The sequence below is a fragment of the Bombina bombina genome, chromosome 7, assembly GCF_027579735.1.
Source record: "Bombina bombina isolate aBomBom1 chromosome 7, aBomBom1.pri, whole genome shotgun sequence".
Classification (NCBI taxonomy): domain Eukaryota; kingdom Metazoa; phylum Chordata; class Amphibia; order Anura; family Bombinatoridae; genus Bombina; species Bombina bombina.
The window spans coordinates 532431617-532443832 of NC_069505.1; the positions used below are offsets into that span (position 1 = coordinate 532431617).

The following is a 12216-nucleotide window of genomic DNA, read 5'->3' on the forward strand; positions in this document are numbered from 1 at the left end:
CACACCGCATCTGTCGAGGCTACTTTGGTACAGGGAAGTTTTTAGCCGAGCAGAGATGTGATGCGCTCCCACTCTGAAGTGCAGTGAGGTCGCCACATCAAGAGCGCCGTCCCCCATAATCAGCCCGGACTCAAGTATGTAGGCCGCATATTCACCCTCAGGGCATACTGCAGTTTTCCATATTTTCTGCAACTCTCCAACTGCCACTATGTCCGGTATAGCGTATCTAAGATCCATTGTTTTCAGTCTGATCCAAGGTCGTCCACCTCCTGGGCTGCAATGATCTGTGCGATCTCCTGTCAGAGCATCTGCAGCCACCATAGGTACACAATTTTCTAATATATGTAGAGGCTGCAGATGGGCCCTATCTGCCTATACTGTTAGGCTCCACCACTCTCGACATGCCAACCCCTCTGTTAGATCAGTTACCTGAGTGCTAGTGACTTGACTGAGGGGAACTGCAGGCATAGGCGAAAGACCCGGTCTGTCCTTGGAGGTTTCTGGTTTATCAACGCCATCTTGCTTATCGTGCGCTGCATAAAAATGTGTGAGGAGTTGCTCTAATAGCAAGCTCAGTTCAGAAAAATGATCTTCTAGCATCATACACACATTATCTTCAAATCTGTGCAGCGCAGCCTCCATATCCATTTTAGTAACAGCAAAGGGAAAAGACTTTGAAGATATTAGGAGAGATCGTATCTATACTTGCTCATTAAACGCAGTAGGCCCCAGGTCATAAGGTTGTTGTAATAGCTCCAAAGTTGATAAGTCAGGTCGTCGCTCTCCAAAGGGCCCATGCATGCATTCACTCCCAATCCCTGAATAGTTTGGAGGTTTAGTCCTTAATTAAATTGGGCATTTGCTTATTTTTAATCAGCCATAGCAGAGGAGCTCTAGACAGACACGTCTGCTCTGTACACCGGCAAGCTCCGCCCCCCCTGGGGTTAATAAGTTTTAAATAGTGTTTGCGATGCGGGAGGGCCTCGGTATAGGGGTTAATAGGTAGTTTATGGGTGTTAGTGTTTTGTTGCACAAAATCCATAACCACTGCTCTCAGATCGCGGTATGGATCGTGCCGGTATAGGCTGTAACGCAAACATTTTAGCTGGCCCGCACAACCTGTAATACCGGCACTATGGAAATCCCACACAAAAACATAATTTTTTGGAGTGCAGGATTGACGTTGCATTACAGGCTAAAATGCTTGTGTTATAGCTATGCCGACATGACTCCCAATATGTTAGGCCCTGTTTTGTTAAAAGCCTGAGAGTAGTAATATTTAAGCATGCAGCCTAATACCGCTCAGTCTCACACCAAACCGATGACTTAGATCTTATAGTAAGTCAAGTCTTTGCTCATTGACTGAGGGGACTGTAAGCAGTCAGGAAAGGCATAAGTAGAAATAAGTGATCAGCGTGAATAAAGAAACAAACACTAAAACAAATATCAGTGTGTGGAGTGGTATTAGAAGATAATGTGTTAAGATTAATTAGGTATGGGTACAGATGTACCGGAATATAAATACATATGTTGATTGTGTTAATATATCTGATAATGTTGTGATAGGTCCTTTAAATGTATAAGATATCACTTTGCCCCTTTGTAGGATTATGCTGAATCTATGAACTGCAGTTAGGAGACTTAAAGGGCGCGATCCGATATAGATCGCAGTTTGCGGCGCAAGCGAGGGAACCGGCGTCGCCCGCAGCTTCAGCTCGCAACTCGAGCTATCCCATATATGTCGCCGTCAGATGCTAACGTGCCGTAAGTCGGATAAACCAGCGATGTCCAGAAATCTGCGTAAGTACAAATTTCTGGCGTCGCCAGTGACTTGCGGCACGTTAGAAACTGCCGGCGCCTATAAAACCTGACTAAAGTCTAAAACACCCGCACTGTCTAACACGCCTCCCTAACATAGCCCGCACTGTCTAACACGCCTCCCTAACATAGCCCGCACTGTCTAACACGCCTCCCTAACATAGCCCGCACTGTCTAACCCTCTATCCGCTATCCCCCCTCACTATCCTAACAATAAAAAAGCTATTAACCCCTAAACCGCCGCTCCCGTACCCCGCCGCAACCTAATAAAGTTATTAACCCCTAAACCGCCGCTCCCGTACCCCGCCGCCAGCTATATTATCTATATTAACCCTAAGTATATTATAGTTAATATAGGTATTACATTATATATATTAACTATATTAACCCTAATTATATTAGGGTTAATATAGTTAATATAGTATTTATATTAACTATATTAAAAGTCAAAGAGAGAGAACAGCACTCCATGAGATAGAACAGAAGCTGGAATAACTTCCATGCATGTTCATTTTTATTGAATTCCTCAGGGTGCCAGTTCTTTTTGCACACTACGCCCCTTCACAGAGAAAAAATATCCTGAAGCATATCAGTCTGACCCTGCCCAATGACAGTCCAGCGCCGAAATACCAGGCAATTCTTCTCTGAACAAGGGAAGCAACAACCCCAGACGATCGTTTCGGCCTTCTATGGGCCTCGTCAGTGAGGTGCAGTTGTATCTCTCTAAGGGCAAGTGTGCATGGAGTCCACGTCTGGTTTCCCCATTACTCTTAGGGTGACCCAAGAATAATTTGCATAAAAAGTCAAAGAGAGAGAACAGCACTCCATGAGATAGAACAGAAGCTGGAATAACTTCCATGCATGTTCATTTTTATTGAATTCCTCATGGTGCCAGTTCTTTTTGCACACTACGCCCCTTCACAGAGAAAAAATATCCTGAAGCATATCAGTCTGACCCTGCCCAATGACAGTCCAGCGCCGAAATACCAGGCAATTCTTCTCTGAACAAGGGAAGCAACAACCCCAGACGATCGTTTCGGCCTTCTATGGGCCTCGTCAGTGAGGTGCAGTTGTATCTCTCTAAGGGCAAGTGTGCATGGAGTCCACGTCTGGTTTCCCCATTACTCTTAGGGTGACCCAAGAATAATTTGCATATGAAGTCAAAGAGAGAGAACAGCACTCCATGAGATAGAACAGAAGCTGGAATAACTTCCATGCATGTTCATTTTTATTGAATTCCTCAGGGTGCCAGTTCTTCTGGGGTTGTTGCTTCCCTTGTTCAGAGAAGAATTGCCTGGTATTTCGGCGCTGGACTGTCATTGGGCAGGGTCAGACTGATATGCTTCAGGATATTTTTTCTCTGTGAAGGGGCATAGTGTGCAAAAAGAACTGGCACCCTGAGGAATTCAATAAAAATGAACATGCATGGAAGTTATTCCAGCTTCTGTTCTATCTCATGGAGTGCTGTTCTCTCTCTTTCGATTTTTATGCAAATTACTCTTGGGTCACCCTAAGAGTAATGGGGAAACCAGACGTGGACTCCATGCACACTTGCCCTTAGAGAGATACAACTGCACCTCACTGACGAGGCCCATAAGAGGCCGAAACGATCGTCTGGGGTTGTTGCTTCCCTTGTTCAGAGAAGAATTGCCTGGTATTTCGGCGCTGGACTGTCATTGGGCAGGGTCAGACTGATATGCTTCAGGATATTTTTTCTCTGTGAAGGGGCATAGTGTGCAAAAAGAACTGGCACCCTGAGGAATTCAATAAAAATGAACATGCATGGAAGTTATTCCAGCTTCTGTTCTATCTCATGGAGTGCTGTTCTCTCTCTTTTGATTTTTATGCAAATTACTCTTGGGTCACCCTAAGAGTAATGGGGAAACCAGACGTGGACTCCATGCACACTTGCCCTTAGAGAGATACAACTGCACCTCACTGACGAGGCCCATAAGAGGCCGAAACGATCGTCTGGGGTTGTTGCTTCCCTTGTTCAGAGAAGAATTGCCTGGTATTTCGGCGCTGGACTGTCATTGGGCAGGGTCAGACTGATATGCTTCAGGATATTTTTTCTCTGTGAAGGGGCATAGTGTGCAAAAAGAACTGGCACCCTGAGGAATTCAATAAAAATGAACATGCATGGAAGTTATTCCAGCTTCTGTTCTATCTCATGGAGTGCTGTTCTCTCTCTTTCGATTTTTATGCAAATTACTCTTGGGTCACCCTAAGAGTAATAGGGAAACCAGACGTGGACTCCATGCACACTTGCCCTTAGAGAGATACAACTGCACCTCACTGACGAGGCCCATAAGAGGCCGAAACGATCGTCTGGGGTTGTTGCTTCCCTTGTTCAGAGAAGAATTGCCTGGTATTTCGGCGCTGGACTGTCATTGGGCAGGGTCAGACTGATATGCTTCAGGATATTTTTTCTCTGTGAAGGGGCATAGTGTGCAAAAAGAACTGGCACCCTGAGGAATTCAATAAAAATGAACATGCATGGAAGTTATTCCAGCTTCTGTTCTATCTCATGGAGTGCTGTTCTCTCTCTTTCGATTTTTATGCAAATTACTCTTGGGTCACCCTAAGAGTAATGGGGAAACCAGACGTGGACTCCATGCACACTTGCCCTTAGAGAGATACAACTGCACCTCACTGACGAGGCCCATAAGAGGCCGCAACGATCGTCTGGGGTTGTTGCTTCCCTTGTTCAGAGAAGAATTGCCTGGTATTTCGGCGCTGGACTGTCATTGGGCAGGGTCAGACTGATATGCTTCAGGATATTTTTTCTCTGTGAAGGGGCATAGTGTGCAAAAAGAACTGGCACCCTGAGGAATTCAATAAAAATGAACATGCATGGAAGTTATTCCAGCTTCTGTTCTATCTCATGGAGTGCTGTTCTCTCTCTTTCGATTTTTATGCAAATTACTCTTGGGTCACCCTAAGAGTAATGGGGAAACCAGACGTGGACTCCATGCACACTTGCCCTTAGAGAGATACAACTGCACCTCACTGACGAGGCCCATAAGAGGCCGAAACGATCGTCTGGGGTTGTTGCTTCCCTTGTTCAGAGAAGAATTGCCTGGTATTTCGGCGCTGGACTGTCATTGGGCAGGGTCAGACTGATATGCTTCAGGATATTTTTTCTCTGTGAAGGGGCATAGTGTGCAAAAAGAACTGGCACCCTGAGGAATTCAATAAAAATGAACATGCATGGAAGTTATTCCAGCTTCTGTTCTATCTCATGGAGTGCTGTTCTCTCTCTTTCGATTAACTATATTAACTCTATCTAACCCTAACACCCCTAACTAAATTTATATTAAATTAATCTAATTCATTTATAAACTAAAATATTCCTATTTAAATCTAAATACTTACCTATAAAATAAACCCTAAGATAGCTACAATATAATTAATAATTACATTGTAGCTATGTTAGGGTTAATATTTATTTTACAGGTAAATTGTTAATTATTTTAACTAGGTATAATAGATATTAAATAGTTATTAACTATTTAATATCTACCTAGTTAAAATAATTACCCAATTACCTGTAAAATAAATCCTAACCTAAGTTACAAATACACCTACACTATCAATAAATTTAATAAACTACAAACATCTATCTAAAAATACAATTAAATTAACTAAACTAAATTACAAAAATAAACAAACACTAAATTACAAAAAATAAAAAAAAGATTACAAGATATTTAAGCTAATTACACCTATTCTAAGCCCCCTAATAAAATAATAAACCCCCAAAATAAAAAAAATTCCCTGCCCTATTCTAAATTAAACAAATTTCAAAGCTCTTTACCTTACCAGCCCTGAAAAGGGCCTTTTGTGGGGCATGCCCCAAAGAATTCAGCTCTTTTGCATACAACAAATACAATCCCCCCCCCCATTACAACCCACCACCCACATACCCCTATTCTAAAACCACCCAAACCCCCCTTAAAAAAGCCTAACACTACCCCCCTGAAGATCTCCCTACCTTGTCTTCACCACACCGGGCCGAACTCCTGATCCGATCCGGGCGATGTCTTCCTCCAAGCGGCAAAGAAGAATTCTTCCTCCGGCGATGTCTTCCTCCAAGCGGCAAAGAAGAATTCTTCCTCCGGCGATGTCTTCCTCCAAGCGGCAGCAAAGTCTTCATTCTTCCGGCGGCATCTTCAATCTTCTTTCTTCGCTCCGCCACCGCGGAGCATCCATCCTGGCCGACTGCTGTACTTGGAATGAGGTACCTTTAAATGACGTCATCCAAGATGGCGTCCGCCGAATTCCGATTGGCTGATAGGATTCTATCAGCCAATCGGAATTAAGTTAGAAAAATCTGATTGGCTGATTGAATCAGCCAATCAGATTCAAGTTCAATCCGATTGGCTGATCCAATCAGCCAATCAGATTGAGCTCGCATTCTATTGGCTGTTCCGATCAGCCAATAGAATGCAAGCTCAATCTGATTGGCTGTTCGGATCAGCCAATCGGATTGAACTTGAATCTGATTGGCTGATTCAATCAGCCAATCAGATTTTTCTAACTTAATTCCGATTGGCTGATAGAATCCTATCAGCCAATCGGAATTCGGCGGACGCCATCTTGGATGACGTCATTTAAAGGTACCTCATTCCAAGTACAGCAGTCGGCCAGGATGGATGCTCCGCGGCGGCGGAGCGAAGAAAGAAGATTGAAGATGCCGCCGGAAGAATGAAGACTTTGCTGCCGCTTGGAGGAAGACGTCGCCGGAGGAAGAATTCTTCTTTGCCGCTTGGAGGAAGACATCGCCCGGATCGGATCAGGAGTTCGGCCCGGTGTGGTGAAGACAAGGTAGGGAGATCTTCAGGGGGGTAGTGTTAGGCTTTTTTAAGGGGGGTTTGGGTGGTTTTAGAATAGGGGTATGTGGGTGGTGGGTTGTAATGGGGGGGGGGATTGTATTTGTTGTATGCAAAAGAGCTGAATTCTTTGGGGCATGCCCCACAAAAGGCCCTTTTAAGGGCTGGTAAGGTAAAGAGCTTTGAAATTTGTTTAATTTAGAATAGGGCAGGGAATTTTTTTTATTTTGGGGGTTTATTATTTTATTAGGGGGCTTAGAATAGGTGTAATTAGCTTAAATATCTTGTAATCTTTTTTTTATTTTTTGTAATTTAGTGTTTGTTTTTTTTTGTAATTTAGTTTAGTTAATTTAATTGTATTTTTAGATAGATGTTTGTAGTTTATTAAATTTATTGATAGTGTAGGTGTATTTGTAACTTAGGTTAGGATTTATTTTACAGGTAATTGGGTAATTATTTTAACTAGGTAGATATTAAATAGTTAATAACTATTTAATATCTATTATACCTAGTTAAAATAATTAACAATTTACCTGTAAAATAAATATTAACCCTAACATAGCTACAATGTAATTATTAATTATATTGTAGCTATCTTAGGGTTTGTTTTATAGGTAAGTATTTAGATTTAAATAGGAATATTTTAGTTTATAAATGAATTAGATTAATTTAATATAAATTTAGTTAGGGGTGTTAGGGTTAGATAGAGTTAATATAGTTAATATAAATACTATAGTAACTATATTAACCCTAATATAATTAGGGTTAATATAGTTAATATATATAATGTAATAACTATATTAACTATAATATACTTAGGGTTAATATAGATAATATAGCTGGCGGCGGGGTAGGTAGATTAAATTAGGGGTTAATCATTTTAATAGAGATGGCGGCGGTGTAAGGGGCTTACATTAGGGGTTAATAATATTAATATAGCTGGCGGCGGTATAGGGGATTAGATTAGGGGTTAATAATTTTTATATAGGTGGCGGCGGTGTAAGGGGTCAGATTAGGGGATAGATAAGGTAGATGGCGGTGGTTTTAGAGGCTCACAGTAGGTGGTTAGTTTATGTAGATGGCGGCGGGGTCCGGGAGCGGCGGTTTAGGGGGTAATAACTTTATTAGGGATTTCGGGGGGGGGGGGGGGATCGTGGTTGACAGGGAGATAGACATTGCGCATGCGTTAGGTGTTAGGTTTATTTTAGCAGATCGCGGTTGACAGGGAGATAGACATTGCGCATGCGTTAGGTGTTAGGTTTATTTTAGCAGCCAGTTTAGGAAGTTACGGGGCTCCAATAGTCAGCGTAAGGCTTCTTACGGCTGCTTTTTGTGGCGAGGTGAAAATGGAGTAAGTTTTCTCCATTTTCGCCACGTAAGTCCTTACGCTGCATATTGGATACCAAACTGCGCGGGTTTGGTATACCTGCCTATGGCCCAAAAAACTGCGGGCGACGGCAGAAATATACTGGCGTAACTTCTAGGTTACGCCGTATATGTGATACCAAACCCGCGCAAATATTGGCGTCGCCGGCTTTTGCGGGCGACGATTTATATCGGATCGACCCCAAAGTATGACTTCCGCTTTAATACTATTGATAGTAAAACATTTAGGCGTTTTGTTTATGCATAGACTCCTGTGGCTTTAATACTATTGATAGTAAAACATTTAGGCGTTTTGTTTATGCATAGACTCCTGTGTAGCTCAATTACGGCATTATCCTGAGGCGGTGCCTAATCTGCTTGACTGTATTTTCACCCAGTGTACTGAATATAATGGCAAACAGAAGTAGATCGCTGCTGTCTCTGACCTGAATCAGCTGTTCTGTGAGAGGTGCGTGCGAGGTACACGCAAGTGGAGCAGGAATCAGCAGACAGTGAGAGAGGCATGAGCTGCTAGCAAGTTTGGTTGACGTCAGACAGCTGCAACGTGTGAGCTGAAATGTTGCAAGTTAGCTGTGATATAATTATAGTGGCAACAAAGAATCTATAGTTTGTTAAGTCCTAGGTACATAGGAAGTAAAGTTACAATCCAGTAAAGTAACTAGAATCTGTATAAATGCGAGGCTAAGATGAAGCGTCTCCAAGTAATACAAGTGTAAGACAAAATACTTAGCAGTGTGCCAGGAACAGGAGGAGCCTTATATAGACTTTATCAGAGCCTTAAAGGGGTAGACTGAAAACCTGACACAATAGTGCGTTCCTGCTTTTACGCTGAAATTGCCATTTTTTCAGCATTAAAAGCCACAATGCAAAACTCGTAATCTAGGTGTAAATTAGTTATTTGTGTTGTAGGTGGTTAGCGATTTGTTGCGATGTGGGGGTTTGGGGGGTTTAGGGGTTAATTGGTTAATTAGGTTTATTGCAATGTGGGGGGTTGGCGGTTTAGAGGTTAATATTTTAATGTTATTTGCGTTTTTTAATTTGAGAATTAGGGGTTAATTACTTTATTATTTTGCGATGTGGTGGTTTAGCCTAAACCGTTTAGGTGTTTGCTAATACTTTGTGCGGGCGGTTCTTTTTTTTGTTATACTTCGTGCAGGCTGTTACGTGTTTTTTTGCTGTTTTGTGCAGGCAGTTACATGTTTTTTCGTTAATAGTTTGTGTGGGCAGTTGCATGTTTTTTTCTTAATGCTTTGTTTGCCTACGCTGCATCCAATTGGATTCCAAAACCTGCGGTGGATTTTTTCACTACCCTGCCATTTTCGGAATTGATTCTTTTTGGCTGCACGCACAAACATTCCTTTGAGGATACATACTCAACTGGCGACGGCAACGGACGAGTTACAAACACAATTATAGTATAGATATTAGCCTCCAATAGAGGTATGTGATTAGCATAAATAAAAAAAGAGAATCACTCAACCTGTTAACGAACCATAGCATAATAGCTTGTTCTATGACATATTACCTAAGGGTGATGCAGTAAGCCAGATGTGGACCCGTTGTTCCGTGTGCCTAGAGGGATATGGCTGCACCTCACTGACAAGGCCCACAATAGGCTGAAACGTACATCTGGGGTGTAGGGTGTTTTGCTGTTTCTCTCGTTTCAGATAGGGATTGCCTGGTATTTCGGGGCTTCACTGCACTGTTAAGTCAGGATCAGACTGATATGCTACAGGAACGTTTTTCTCTGTGAAAGGCACACATTGAGCAAAAAGAGGCTGCTTCTTGGGTGGTAACTAGCGATTGATCATGCTAGTAATCTGTTGTTCGTTCCCAGGTTGAGCGCTTCTCTGTTTTTATTTATGCAAATTATGACCCTGAGGAAAGTCTCCCTAAGGGTGATGCGGGAAGCCAGACGTGGACCCATTGCTCATTATGCCTAGAGAGATATGGCTGTACCTCACTGACGAGGCCCACAATAGGCCGAAAAGTAAGTCTGTGGTTTTGCCATTTCTCTCGTTCAGAGAGGGATTGCCTGGTATTTTGGGGCAGGACTGCACTGTTAAGTCAGGATCAGACTGATATGCTACAGGAAAGTTCTTCTTTGTGAAAGGCACATGTTTATCAAAAAGAGGCTGCTTCTCTCTAGGATACCCATAGTTAGCTTCCATTGGCACCTGCAAGATTGCTAAGACACATTTATCCAGCGAGACAATTACACACATAAACTTAGAAAACAGGTTTGAAAAATGGTTTCTGTTAAACAGGTGTAATTAAAGGGATATAATACCCATATGCAAAATCACTTGAAAGTGATGCAGCATAACTGTATAAAACTTGTGAATAAGAAAGATAATTTTACCTCAACATGTCTTCATCTCACAATAGTTATCCATCAGCTATTGTCCAGCTGCAGTTTGAAAAAAGAATAATAGCCAATCACCATCAGCAGTGCTGAGGTCATGCTTTGCTGCCCCTGGATCAATTATAGCTCAGAAGGAGAAGATTGTTTGATGGGACTTCACATGACATTGTAGTAATATATATATATATATATATATATATATATATATATATATATATATATATATATATATATATATATATATATATATATATATATATATATATATATATATATATATATTGTATATGTGGCGCCCTCTAGTTAAAAAATCTGTTAGAGATTATTATTAAGTATATATTTGTTTACAGGCTGGTAAAGTGATAGTGATATTGGTAATAATAATGAGTATAAATTAATTGAAACATAAGTCATTGTTAAATTATTCTGTGCTTACAAGACATAATAGCACATTACTTTGTTCAATCCATTTTTTTATTTATTTGTCATCATTTCTATGCAGGTTTAATGAATCTTTGAAAATGTCCCGCAGACACTACCTGGTTGTCATTCTTTCAGTGATGCTCCTTGTATTTATATTTTTTTTTAACTGGAAGAGGACAGACATCATCCCAAGGGTCTTAAACTGCAAGCCAACAAATCCTATCCAAGAAACACTGACAGAGAAGATCACTAACCTTTCCATTCCTATGCAGAAGGATGAGAAAGAACTGCTTATCTTGGTATGGGTCTGGCCTTTTAAAACACACTTTCCATTAGATGCATGTCAAAGACTTTACAATATTCCTGGATGCAAATTGACAACAGATTGGGGTCTGTATGATACTGCTGATGCCCTGGTTATACATCATGTGGATATAATGTATAATCGTAAATCTTTGCTTCAAAAACAAAGACCACACTTTCAACGTTGGGTGTGGTTCAACATGGAACCTCCGTTGATCATTAAAAATTTGAATTATCTAGACAACCTGTTTAATATGACAATGACTTTCCGTCAAGATTCTGATATTTACAGACCCTACGGTCGTATTGAAGCTTTAAAAAAAACTAAAAATTTCACAATTCTCCCAAAGTCCAAGTTGGTATCTTGAGTTGTAAGTAACTGGAGCCCAGGTATCCGCCGTGCTGAGTATTATGAGGAGCTGAAAAAGCACATTTCAATAGATGTTTATGGGAATCGACACAAAAAACTAAATGGAGCAGATTTCTATAAAACCATCTCACAATACAAATTTTACTTGTCTTTTGAGAACTCAATTTACAGGGACTACATCACAGAGAAAATGTGGGTAAATGCATTTGATTCATGGGCTGTTCCTGTTGTGCTAGGGACATCTCGTAAGAATTATGAACGTTTTATTCCCGGTGATGCATTTATTCATGTTGATGACTTCTCCAGCCCAAAGGGCCTGGCTGATTTCCTATTAGAGTTGGACAAAGATGAACAATATAGGAAATACTTTAATTGGAGGTCTCATTACAAAGTGAGGAGAGAGACTGGATGGGCTTATCATTATTGTATAGCTTGCCGTGGTTTGAAACAGGCTCCTGATTACCAAGTTATTCCTAGTATTGCCAAATGGTTTCTAGAGGATGCTGAATTTTAGGAAACATTAGACTATACCAATACACCCAAAGACTTGCTACTTTGTTAATTCACTGTTGACCTCTTATTTTCTGTGTTTCAATGGATAAAGCTATGAAAATAAAAGAAAATTGAAGATTTTTGAGATACAGAAATCATGTCTCAAAATAACTTCTATTTATACATTGAATTCTTTAGTTTTGAAGCAATTCACCTTCAACAGGTTT

At 41.0% G+C, this 12216-nt stretch overlaps 1 pseudogene; it reads left to right on the forward strand.

Annotated features, from left to right (window-relative positions):
* Positions 1 to 5413: 5413 nt before the first annotated feature.
* On the forward strand, positions 5414 to 12011 carry LOC128636054 (4-galactosyl-N-acetylglucosaminide 3-alpha-L-fucosyltransferase FUT5-like; annotated as a pseudogene).
* Positions 12012 to 12216: the final 205 nt, after the last annotated feature.